This window comes from Plutella xylostella, chromosome 7, assembly GCF_932276165.1.
Source record: "Plutella xylostella chromosome 7, ilPluXylo3.1, whole genome shotgun sequence".
NCBI classification, from domain to species: domain Eukaryota; kingdom Metazoa; phylum Arthropoda; class Insecta; order Lepidoptera; family Plutellidae; genus Plutella; species Plutella xylostella.
The window spans coordinates 2,988,107-2,998,096 of record NC_063987.1 but is presented as its reverse complement, the minus strand read 5'-3'; the positions used below and the strand labels follow the sequence as shown (position 1 = coordinate 2,998,096).

General features: G+C 37.1%; 1 long non-coding RNA gene across 1 annotated transcript; it reads right to left on the bottom strand.

Annotated features, from left to right (window-relative positions):
• Positions 1-3,270: 3,270 nt before the first annotated feature.
• On the bottom strand, positions 3,271-9,220 carry LOC119690913. Its single transcript, XR_007266488.1, has 2 exons — positions 9,105-9,220; positions 3,271-3,358 (listed from the first exon to the last, which is right to left on the bottom strand). It is a non-coding gene; the product is annotated as an uncharacterized LOC119690913 (long non-coding RNA).
• Positions 9,221-9,990: the final 770 nt, after the last annotated feature.

Sequence of the window (9,990 nt, the reverse complement as noted above, 5' to 3'; positions counted from 1 at the left end):
CTGAGTCACCCCCTTTCGGCTTAGTAATTATACCCCTTTCGCAACATCCTGGAAAAATACGTATAAACTAGGAACTGACTAAGGCTAAAAGCGATTTCTTACCAGCAACCTTGAATATAAAGAAATAAAAAGTAATTTTAACCCTTTTTTTCCAGTGCAACCTGATCAAGGGCGGGTGCTGTGAAGGCATGAAGTGTGTCTGGGCGATGTTCACCAAGGCGATCTGTTTGGACAAGAACTACTAGGGTTAAATGTCCCAACGGCTCTCTCTGTTAATTATGAAAACGAAAATCAATAAATAAATATGCATCTGAAATCATTCTTCTCATTTTATGCCTAATCTTTTATTTGGAGCTCCGAATCGTTTTCCGAATTACTCTTCTCCGATAGCACGGTTCGTCGAAATCACTGTTCGTCGACGGTTTGTTCATCGAAAAAATCCTTCTCCGATAGCACGGTTCGTCGAAAGCACTGTTCGACGATGGTTGCTTTGCCGAAGAAATCGTTCGCCGATTGAAAGATTCGTCGAAAGCATTGTTCGACGATGGTTGCTTTGCCGAAGAAATCATTCGCCGATAGAGAGATTCGTCGAAAGCACTGTTCGACGATGGTATATTATGATTGGAATAATGATGTATAAACTAGTATAACCTTATTGTGTCATTGTGTAGTATTTAAGAAAAGTAATTTCTATTTCTAAACTTGCTCTATATGCAGCTAACGTCTCTCTCTTTCTGTTTGCCTGCCTAACGGTGTATAATATGTGTGACGAATCGTTTTCCAATAAATATCCAAGTTATAAAGTAATCTTGCTCTTTTTGCTTACGCTTACCCAATACCTATGCGGATGGTTCGTTTAACGAAAGAATCAATAGCCGCCGCAAAGAATTGTTCACCATTTTCGTTAGGAATCGAACCAAATTGGTTAATATTTTTATTGGAATATTTAAGGTAAGTATAATCATTATAAGTATTGCTTTCGAAAAGGTACTGTGTGTATCCATGTGTATAAATACCTACCTAGATAGGGTATCTAGTAGTAGGTATCTACCTCAACTCTTTGGTAAGTCAGGAATAACAAATTGAGTTATGTCCAAGCTATAATGTTATAGGTACACAACACGGATCGGAGAAGAGTAATTCGGAAAACGATTCGGAGCTCACGCTTACCCAATACCTATGTGGATGGTACGTTTAACGAAAGAATCAATTGCCGCCGCAAAGAATTGTTCACCATTTTCGTTAGGAATCGAACCAAATCGGTTAATATTTTTATTGGAATATTTAAGGTAATTATAATCATTATAAGTATTGCTTTCGAAAAGGTACTGTGTTCTTTAAACGAACCATCCACATAGGTATTGGGTAAGCGTAAGCAAAAAGAGCAAGATTACTTTATAGTAGAAAGAAATAGAAATTACTTTTCTTAAATACTACACAATGACACAATAAGGTTATACTAGTTTATACATCATTATTCCAATCATAATATACCATCGTCGAACAGTGCTTTCGACGAATCTCTCTATCGGCGAATGATTTCTTCGGCAAAGCAACCATCGTCGAACAATGCTTTCGACGAATCTTTCAATCGGCGAACGATTTCTTCGGCAAAGCAACCATCGTCGAACAGTGCTTTCGACGAACCGTGCTATCGGAGAAGGATTTTTTCGATGAACAAACCGTCGACGAACAGTGATTTCGACGAACCGTGCTATCGGAGAAGAGTAATTCGGAAAACGATTCGGAGCTCTTTTATTTGAGGTGATTTTTAGACCGATTTTTTTTCACGAAATTTTTGAAGATTAATACCTAGGGATCTCATCGACTTTAGCGGCAAGGAAAACCCGAATGATTCATTTGGGAATAGTGTCATTTCATAATATCTCTTTACATAGTCAGATTTTGATTTTATTAGAAATTTACCATACCTATGATATTTTACCCATTTTTTCGATAAGTAGGTAAAACTACAAGTAAATCATCATGTAAGTCATAACAGTAGAAGGTTTATCTAAAAAAGTATTGTTTTATATACAAATTGACTTAGCAAATTATTTCGTACGTATTTATAAAGATTCTTAAGAGTTTTTATTGAGAGATAGAAAACTCAGTAAAAAAATGCTAGTTAATAATCTATAATCTTTGAGAGCCGTAGTAGCTCAGTCGGGTATGGTCCCGCTTCTCACGTCTAAGATGCGGGTTCGAACCCCGGCGCTAACATGTACCAATGAGTTCTTTGGTATTTAAGTACAATTTATACCATTGGGAAAGGGAGATTCTGTAGAACGAATGAAGTTCCTGAACTTGCTTCTATCTAGCTCTTGCTCTGTATTGAGTAAGAAAGCGGGATTCTCTTCGGAACAATAATAAAAACTATTCCATTCTCTATGGGGATGTTAGAACCTGCACCTGGCTCTCTCGAATGAAACCTTTGTGCATATCCCCAAGGTCTAAACTTCCTTCCTAAGCTTGAACCATTTTCCACCACGCTGATCCACTGCGGGTTGGTGGGTTGACATACTCAGGTGTGCTGGTTTCCTCACGGTATTTTCTTCACCGTAAGAGTACTTAAGTATTTATTTCTATTTCATTGTTACATGGCAGGATTCGAACCCACGAACTCACGAATGAGAGCTAAGACCTTATCCGTTACGCCACCACGACTCTCAACTAATAACCAACCAATCATTACTAACAATGGTACCTAGTAGGATTCCGAGTGAGCTTCGCACTGCCTAAAAGTAGAATTTATTAAGAAGTCCAGCTGTAGATGGCAGCGATTTCAGAGTTGGTCACATAATGAAAGTTCATTATATCGTTCAGTAAGTCGTAGTTGAGGGTTCATTAACTTTGTAGCCGGGAAAAACGCAGATAAAATTACACCCTCTATTAAAAAACATTATAAAATTCGAATAGTAAGTGCCAATTTCTCCATAGTGGGTTAGAACCAGGGATTATTGCTTGACTTTTGACACTTCTGTCAAGAATTTAATATGGAGATGACGTATAATTGATCAACCCTTCCCTGGTTACGATCTAACCGACTATGGAGAAATTGGAGTTAAGGGTCGATCGATCGTCAACCGACATTAGGTACACAATTATTTGATATTTTTCACAATATGTAGGTCAGGTGCTAAATAGAATTAAGATTTTCAGTTGAACTTTAGTAAAATTTATTTATTCATTTAAAATATTCATGACAAACGAGAACTTTCAGTAACTACATATTTTTTATGATATCTGTCTGTGGTGATATTTAACCAGAGTAGCTCTTGTCCAAACAGATCGCCTTGGTGAACATCGCCCAGACACACTTCATGCCTTCACAGCACCCGCCGGTGATCAGGTTGCACTAAAGAAAAAAAATCAATAGTGAATACAATGATAAATAGATAACATCCGAAGGTTTCTATGGTTAAAAAGGCCTTCGTGTCATTGCGATACTATTATGCTATAAAATTTAGTCATATCGGATGAGAAAAAAATGACCAAATGTCAAAAAGAAAACATTTGTAGCCTTCCTTGACGAAATTGTATTGGTAAAGTTGGTAAGTACATATATCAAACAATTGAAAACGAAGAAGTGACACATACAATGTATTTGTTTTTGATTCAACAGCTGTCAGAGACACAGAGTGGCTGTTGAACCATGCACCATTTTAAAGTCTACAATACGATGGCTTACCTCTTCACCGTATCTGTAGCAGGCCTCGGCTGTCTGTGTCAGCGCCAGCAGCGCCACCACGGCGAAGAGGAGGAATACCTTGCTGCTCATCATGATGAAGGAAATCTGGAGAATAAAATCATAATGAAGATTAAATGCTTGGATAGGTAGGTATGCAAAAATGTCGATGGCGTTATGTTTTAAATAACGTATGGATGGTGGCATGAAGATATAAAATAAAGAATATGTATTTAAAACCAATATATACACTCTGGTGATGGATAAGAACTAATTCTAAAGAAACTATTCTTGATGATATACGAAGTTACTACGAAGATATACGAATACTTGCTACGGTAACGAAACTTCCTTAGGAGTTTATCAAAGTAGAAAAAAATTATTGAAGAAACCATTGAAAAATTTTTAGTAAAAAATATACCTTACGACTATGTTTTCTGAACTGCAGTCAGCGACAGAGTATCGATTCAGAATCAAAACATTGATTTTATATACTACATAGCTGTCTAAGCAATTACTAAAGTACTCAATTAAGATACCCACTCATGTATGGTCAAAATGTACCTTTTATAATAGGTACAGGTTTTGTCACTAAGTATTGTTGATGGCAAGTTAATTACAATGATTTAAACTTATCAAGCTGGCCAACCATACTAACTACAGATAAAGAAAAGAGTTACCATAGCAACATTTGCATATGAATCGTTACGTGAATCAATAAGTGGATTGAAATAATACTTACGTATAGACATATGCCACCTGAAATTTTTATTTTTTTATTTTATGTTTATACAGGAAACTAACAGCGCTTATAAAACATATGTGACTTAAGATATTCCATAGAAAGAAAGAAATTTCCATAGATCTACTCTTACACTGGCTCTCTCGGGTGGAACGTTTGTGCCTTTTTACGGTCTAAACTGCCTTTTTAAGCTAAGCCATTTCCCACCACGCCAGTGCACTGCAGATTTGTGGTCCACATATCTAAATGTGCTAAATCTAGATTTGGTCACGATGTTTTCCGAAACATCTGAAGTTTTGTACGTCACTTAATATTAGCTCGCGTTCTGCTGAAAAAAACTGTTTTTTTTCGAAATCACGTAAATCATGAAAATAGCATGAAATCAGGGTAATATTTTACTAGCACGAAATAAATAACGTTATCTTAATTATTTAGAATAATTTAGATGGAGCAAAATAGCGGCCCGGCTATTCCATCATTTCCTCGAAGCAGTTCATGGCATTTTCAGGGACCTAGAAACCTCATAGAAGTTTCATGCGATTGACAAGTCAAATAAATATACAAGATTCATTAAATATACAAGATTTTAAGTATTGATATGGTCCACAATAACTTGTTGTTAGGTTAGCTAATTACTTAGTAGGGTAATCCTAAATAAAACCCTTCCTTCATTGGAAGGAGACCCGTGCCCCAGCATTGGGGACGTGATGATGATGATGATGGTAATCCTAAATAAATTAAATAACTTTGATTGAAGGGGATTTTAGAACTTTTTGCGATCGAAGTATTGAGTTGCGCGCAGTGAAGTCATACTGAGCTACTTTCAGTTGCCATTTCAGAGTTGGTTCCTGCGTGAAATTATTGATAAAATTCCATAATGTATGATGGACAATGGCTTGTCACAAGGACCTCCAAATTAACAATCAGTACAGTGGAGTTACCACCACCGGCACATTAACAATCCATAAGCAGCGTAGCTCGCCTATCAAACATCTGTCAGATTCATACAAGTTACCTCAGAATTAACAGACCCTCTATAATGTGGTAAGTAGTGTTGCCCAAATTCAGTCTTGGTCTTGCAGTCTTGGTCTTGTTCTTGCGTTTTTGCAAGACCAAGACCAAGAACAAGACCGCGTATTTTTAGCAAGACCAAGACCAAGACTGACCGTGCAAGACTTGAGCAAGAACAAGACATAGCCTGCAAGACTCTTGCGCCTTGCAGAGCGCTATTTCACTGAGTAGTTAGGTGTAACAGTTCGGTGTATAGGTAAGTACGCTTAGGAATTCTATGAGATGCAAAAAACTGTATCAAAGAAAATGAAAAACTGGACCTATGCGCATTACGACTAATACCATAAACATAGCGAATAAAAAAATATCTATTAAAATCAAAAAGTAAACTTTAATAAATAGTAATAGACTAATAGGTAATTGCAAGACTTGCAAGACTCTTGCTGCAAGACCAAGACCAAGACCAAGACTGGGAGCGCAAGACCAAGACCAAGACCAAGACCAGGTGTATTGGCGCAAGACCAAGACCAAGACCAAGACCAGGTGTATTGGCGCAAGACCAAGACCAAGACTGGCTAAGTCTCGTCTTGTTCTTGCATTTGGGCAACACTAGTGGCAAGTTACTTGGCGACCCTCCTTGCGGGGTGAAAGAAGTGGCGGGGGCGAGGTATCACGACATGCTACACACGTAGAAAAGTGTGCCCGGATTAATCTCGCGATAGCTTGTAACTATTTCCGACGTAAGTAAAATTTTATTCTATGAGTGTTCCCGTAAATGTCATATTTAGCTTAAAATTTATAGTTTGACGGCATTAAAATTTGGATGTTTACCTTCAGAATATCTACCAATTTAAATTTATTTATGTAAAAGTGTTTTATTTTATAAATCAATTTCCATGTCACTTTCATGTTCACTCTCTGTTTGAACTTGTTCATCGTCGTCGTCATCCTCATCTTCATCATCGTTTTCATTAACTTCAATTATAAATCTAAGACAAAAACCAAAAAACATTATACCTACTTTGAAGTATAATGTACTAGAGTACGCCAGTCATATTAGTTGAGTGTACACCTATAATATTTTATGTTTAATTTACATTAAATTATAAATAAACAATAACATACCTATCCAATACATCGTCAAATACTCTATCAGATTTATAATATTCGTCTTAATTTTTTATGACATGGTCGTCACAATTTCTCCACTTTTCAGGCGAATAATTAGAGAAAAGCAACTCTAAGTCTTTTATGTCTTTATCTAAGTTAGAGTCAATCGACGTTCTTGCGAGCTCGCCTTTCACGTACCGCCACACAAGTTCAATAGGATTTAATTCCGGGTGGTATGGGGGTAGGCGAAGCACGATATGACCATTTTCTTTCAAAATTTCATCAATTTTGTAATTTTTCTCTGTGTTTTGCTCATTAATTACTTTCATTAAATCACATAAATTTTGGTTGCTTTCCTATTTACAAGAACTGACAACTGACGCACTGTCATATGGACTCTTCGTCTTTGTTGTTTACTTTTTCGTATCTGACTGCGCAGTACCAACCTTTAGCCGCGTAGCATGACTGATCCGGTACGCTGTTCTACAAGAAGCCCCTATATTAAGACATTATACGATTTGTTGTTTTTAACGTTATTTTGTTGACGAATTATAGATACCTAATAATAATATTAAAAAGGCCTCAACACTCATTCTAAGACTAATGGTCTCAGGATCAATGATCTCATGTGGGTCGCACTCAAATTATGACAGACTATTAAGACATGTGGCCGCCTCGGCTGCGCGGCCGAGACTGCCGTAACAATGACATGCAGTGCACGCGTTGCCCTTCACCGCTACCTCTCCCGCTACCCGCTGTCGTCTTGGGTACCTCGTCCCCTCCGCATCTTTCACCCCGCAAGGAGGATCGCCAAGCAACTTGCCAATCTATAGTATGAGTTTTGCAATTTACGTAAACGAAAAAAGTGTTGGTTTTCTGCTGTCACCTGCATACATTATCTGTCAAAAGTTTCATGATAATTTCCGCTAGAGACGCCACTTTGTATGGTAGAAAACGTAAACTTTTATAGTTTTCGACAAACTATCAAACCTGTACTAGACGGGCAGGCGAGCGACGCTGCTTATGGATCGTCAATTGCTAATGTGTCGGTGGTGTTAACCGCACTGGTCCTCGTCATCACTACTGGCTACCTGACTGAGGTCATCGGTCCATCGGAGAGCGTCCTACCTGTTTTATGGTCTTCACTGGAAAACTCAATGACGTTTCTACGACATAGGTATATGGCCCATAAATTTTTTAGTTACCTGATGAAGTAGGTATTTACCTATCTTTATCTATCTTCTGATTTCTGATGTGATCATGCAAAACTATCTTATCTTATCGTCACCCGTATGGATTATATATTAAGGATATCCGTAGAGTTTTCTTCTAAAGTTTTTCTCTTCATTTCAGCATGTCGCTGACGTTGCTAGGGCTTACTCATGATTCATATATTTTTATGGTTGTGAAGAGATTCCTTACTTTTCGTTCACTGACGTGCAATGAAAAGGGTGTACATACAAAATATCGACACAAAATTACCCCAATTTTTTTAAACACTAACTTATAATTTGATCAAAATATTTACGTTTTTAGTTGGTTATATTCTGACGCGCTGTTAAAATGTGCTGCAATATTGCAGATGGCATCTTTAAGCTAGCCTTTTTCGTTTACGATTAATTTGGTGCTATTGTCATTGGAACTTTTTCATTGGTCGTGAGTGTCACCAGCGAACAGCGTTTCCAAATCGAAAGTGAGATTGCTGCCGGTAAACTGGCTTTCATTTACTATTCTAACGTTTGATCATCGATGTAACTCATATTCTCTTTAAAAAATGTTGATATGAAATTATGAAATTACTTTTTAGCAATATTGGAACTGATATCCCTAAATTAAAGTGTTCCAAAGATCAATGCAAAATCATCCAGTGTTTTATGTACACTTATGACCATAAATTATTATGTTTTCCTGAATATTGCAGAATCTTACCGCCCATTTTGGTATTCTTAGGCACAACTATAATCGGGATCTAACCATAGGTAAAAATAAAATGCATATACTTAACGAAGATTTGATTTTATTTAATAAGGTAGGTACGTGTAATATGTGTAAGTAGTTTTAATATCCGAAAACAGACTACGATGATTTTTTTACAGAATCACTTGATTCAATATTTAATATAGAATTGAATAACAAATAAAAATTCTAGTGTAGAAAATTAAATCAGTTGTTGAGGGTAATTTTTTGTATTAATCATTTTCATGTCAAGTAATAAATGTCGGTATTTTTTATCAGTGATCGGTTAATACTCTTAGTAGCTCTTGTCCAAACAGATCGCCTTGGTGAACATCGCCCAGACACACTTCATGCCGTCACAGCACCCACCGGTGATCAGATTGCACTGGAAAAAATATGGAGAGTTAACAAGTTGTAAAGCGATGACCAAATATGAAAGGTTTACTTCCCCTTTGTAACGTAGGAATCTACTTCTATATCTACATCTGCAGTTTACAAAAATCGGTATAGGAGTTACTGAAAGGGGGCGACTTTGGAGTTCATTCTGAGCAACTTTTATTTAACGACTTTTGAAAATTCGCGAAATATTGAGCATACCTCGGAGCCGTAGCTGTAGCAGGCATCGGCGGTCTGCGTCAGCGCCAGGAGCGCGATCACGGCGAAGAGGAGGAACACCTTGCTCATCATGATGAAGGGAGTCTGGAGAGAAAACATAAACAATAACCATTAATATATAAACATGGAAAGGAAAGGCTAATAAAAACAAAAAAGGAAGCTGGTACACTAGCCGAAAATTATTGCAGCGACATACATGAGGACATTTTCCAGTTTTACCGGAAACCAGGTCCAGAGAAAAGAATATTTTAAACCACTGTTTTGACTCTGGTAGCTTAGAGTAGGTAAGTACCATAACAATCTGGATTCGTACTGTAGCGCCAAATTAACAGAATAGGTACCTAGTTAAATCAACAATTGACTTACTTTTGGAGTCTTGGGATGGACTTTCCTGAACTGCTGTCACCGAAAGTGTACCGACTTAGCTGAAGCACCCACTTTATATACCCAACTAATTATCTAAGTACTCTATTAGGACTTAGGACCAGTTGACAAAATACTATTCAGGTTGTATTGTTAATAACTAGTTAATAGCTTCCTCCATTAAATAATAGGCTCGTCTCTAACTGTCTCATTTCTTTCCAATTAAATTAAGTGATTTCTTGATTACAATATTTTGAAAAGAGCTTTGTTTGTTATTGGACCAGTCTAGAGTGCGACAAGACTGATTTTGCAACAGAAACGAGTGCCAATATCAAAAAAAGGATAATTGTAAACTAATAATCTTAGGTATTTTAGGTAAGTTTCTACAATAGGTGTTCCATCCAATTATCTAGATACCTTTTGTCTATGCCGCCCAATGCCGCCACATAAGCTCCACAATATAAAACTTATATGTATAGTTACCAGGGAGACCCCAGAAACGGCA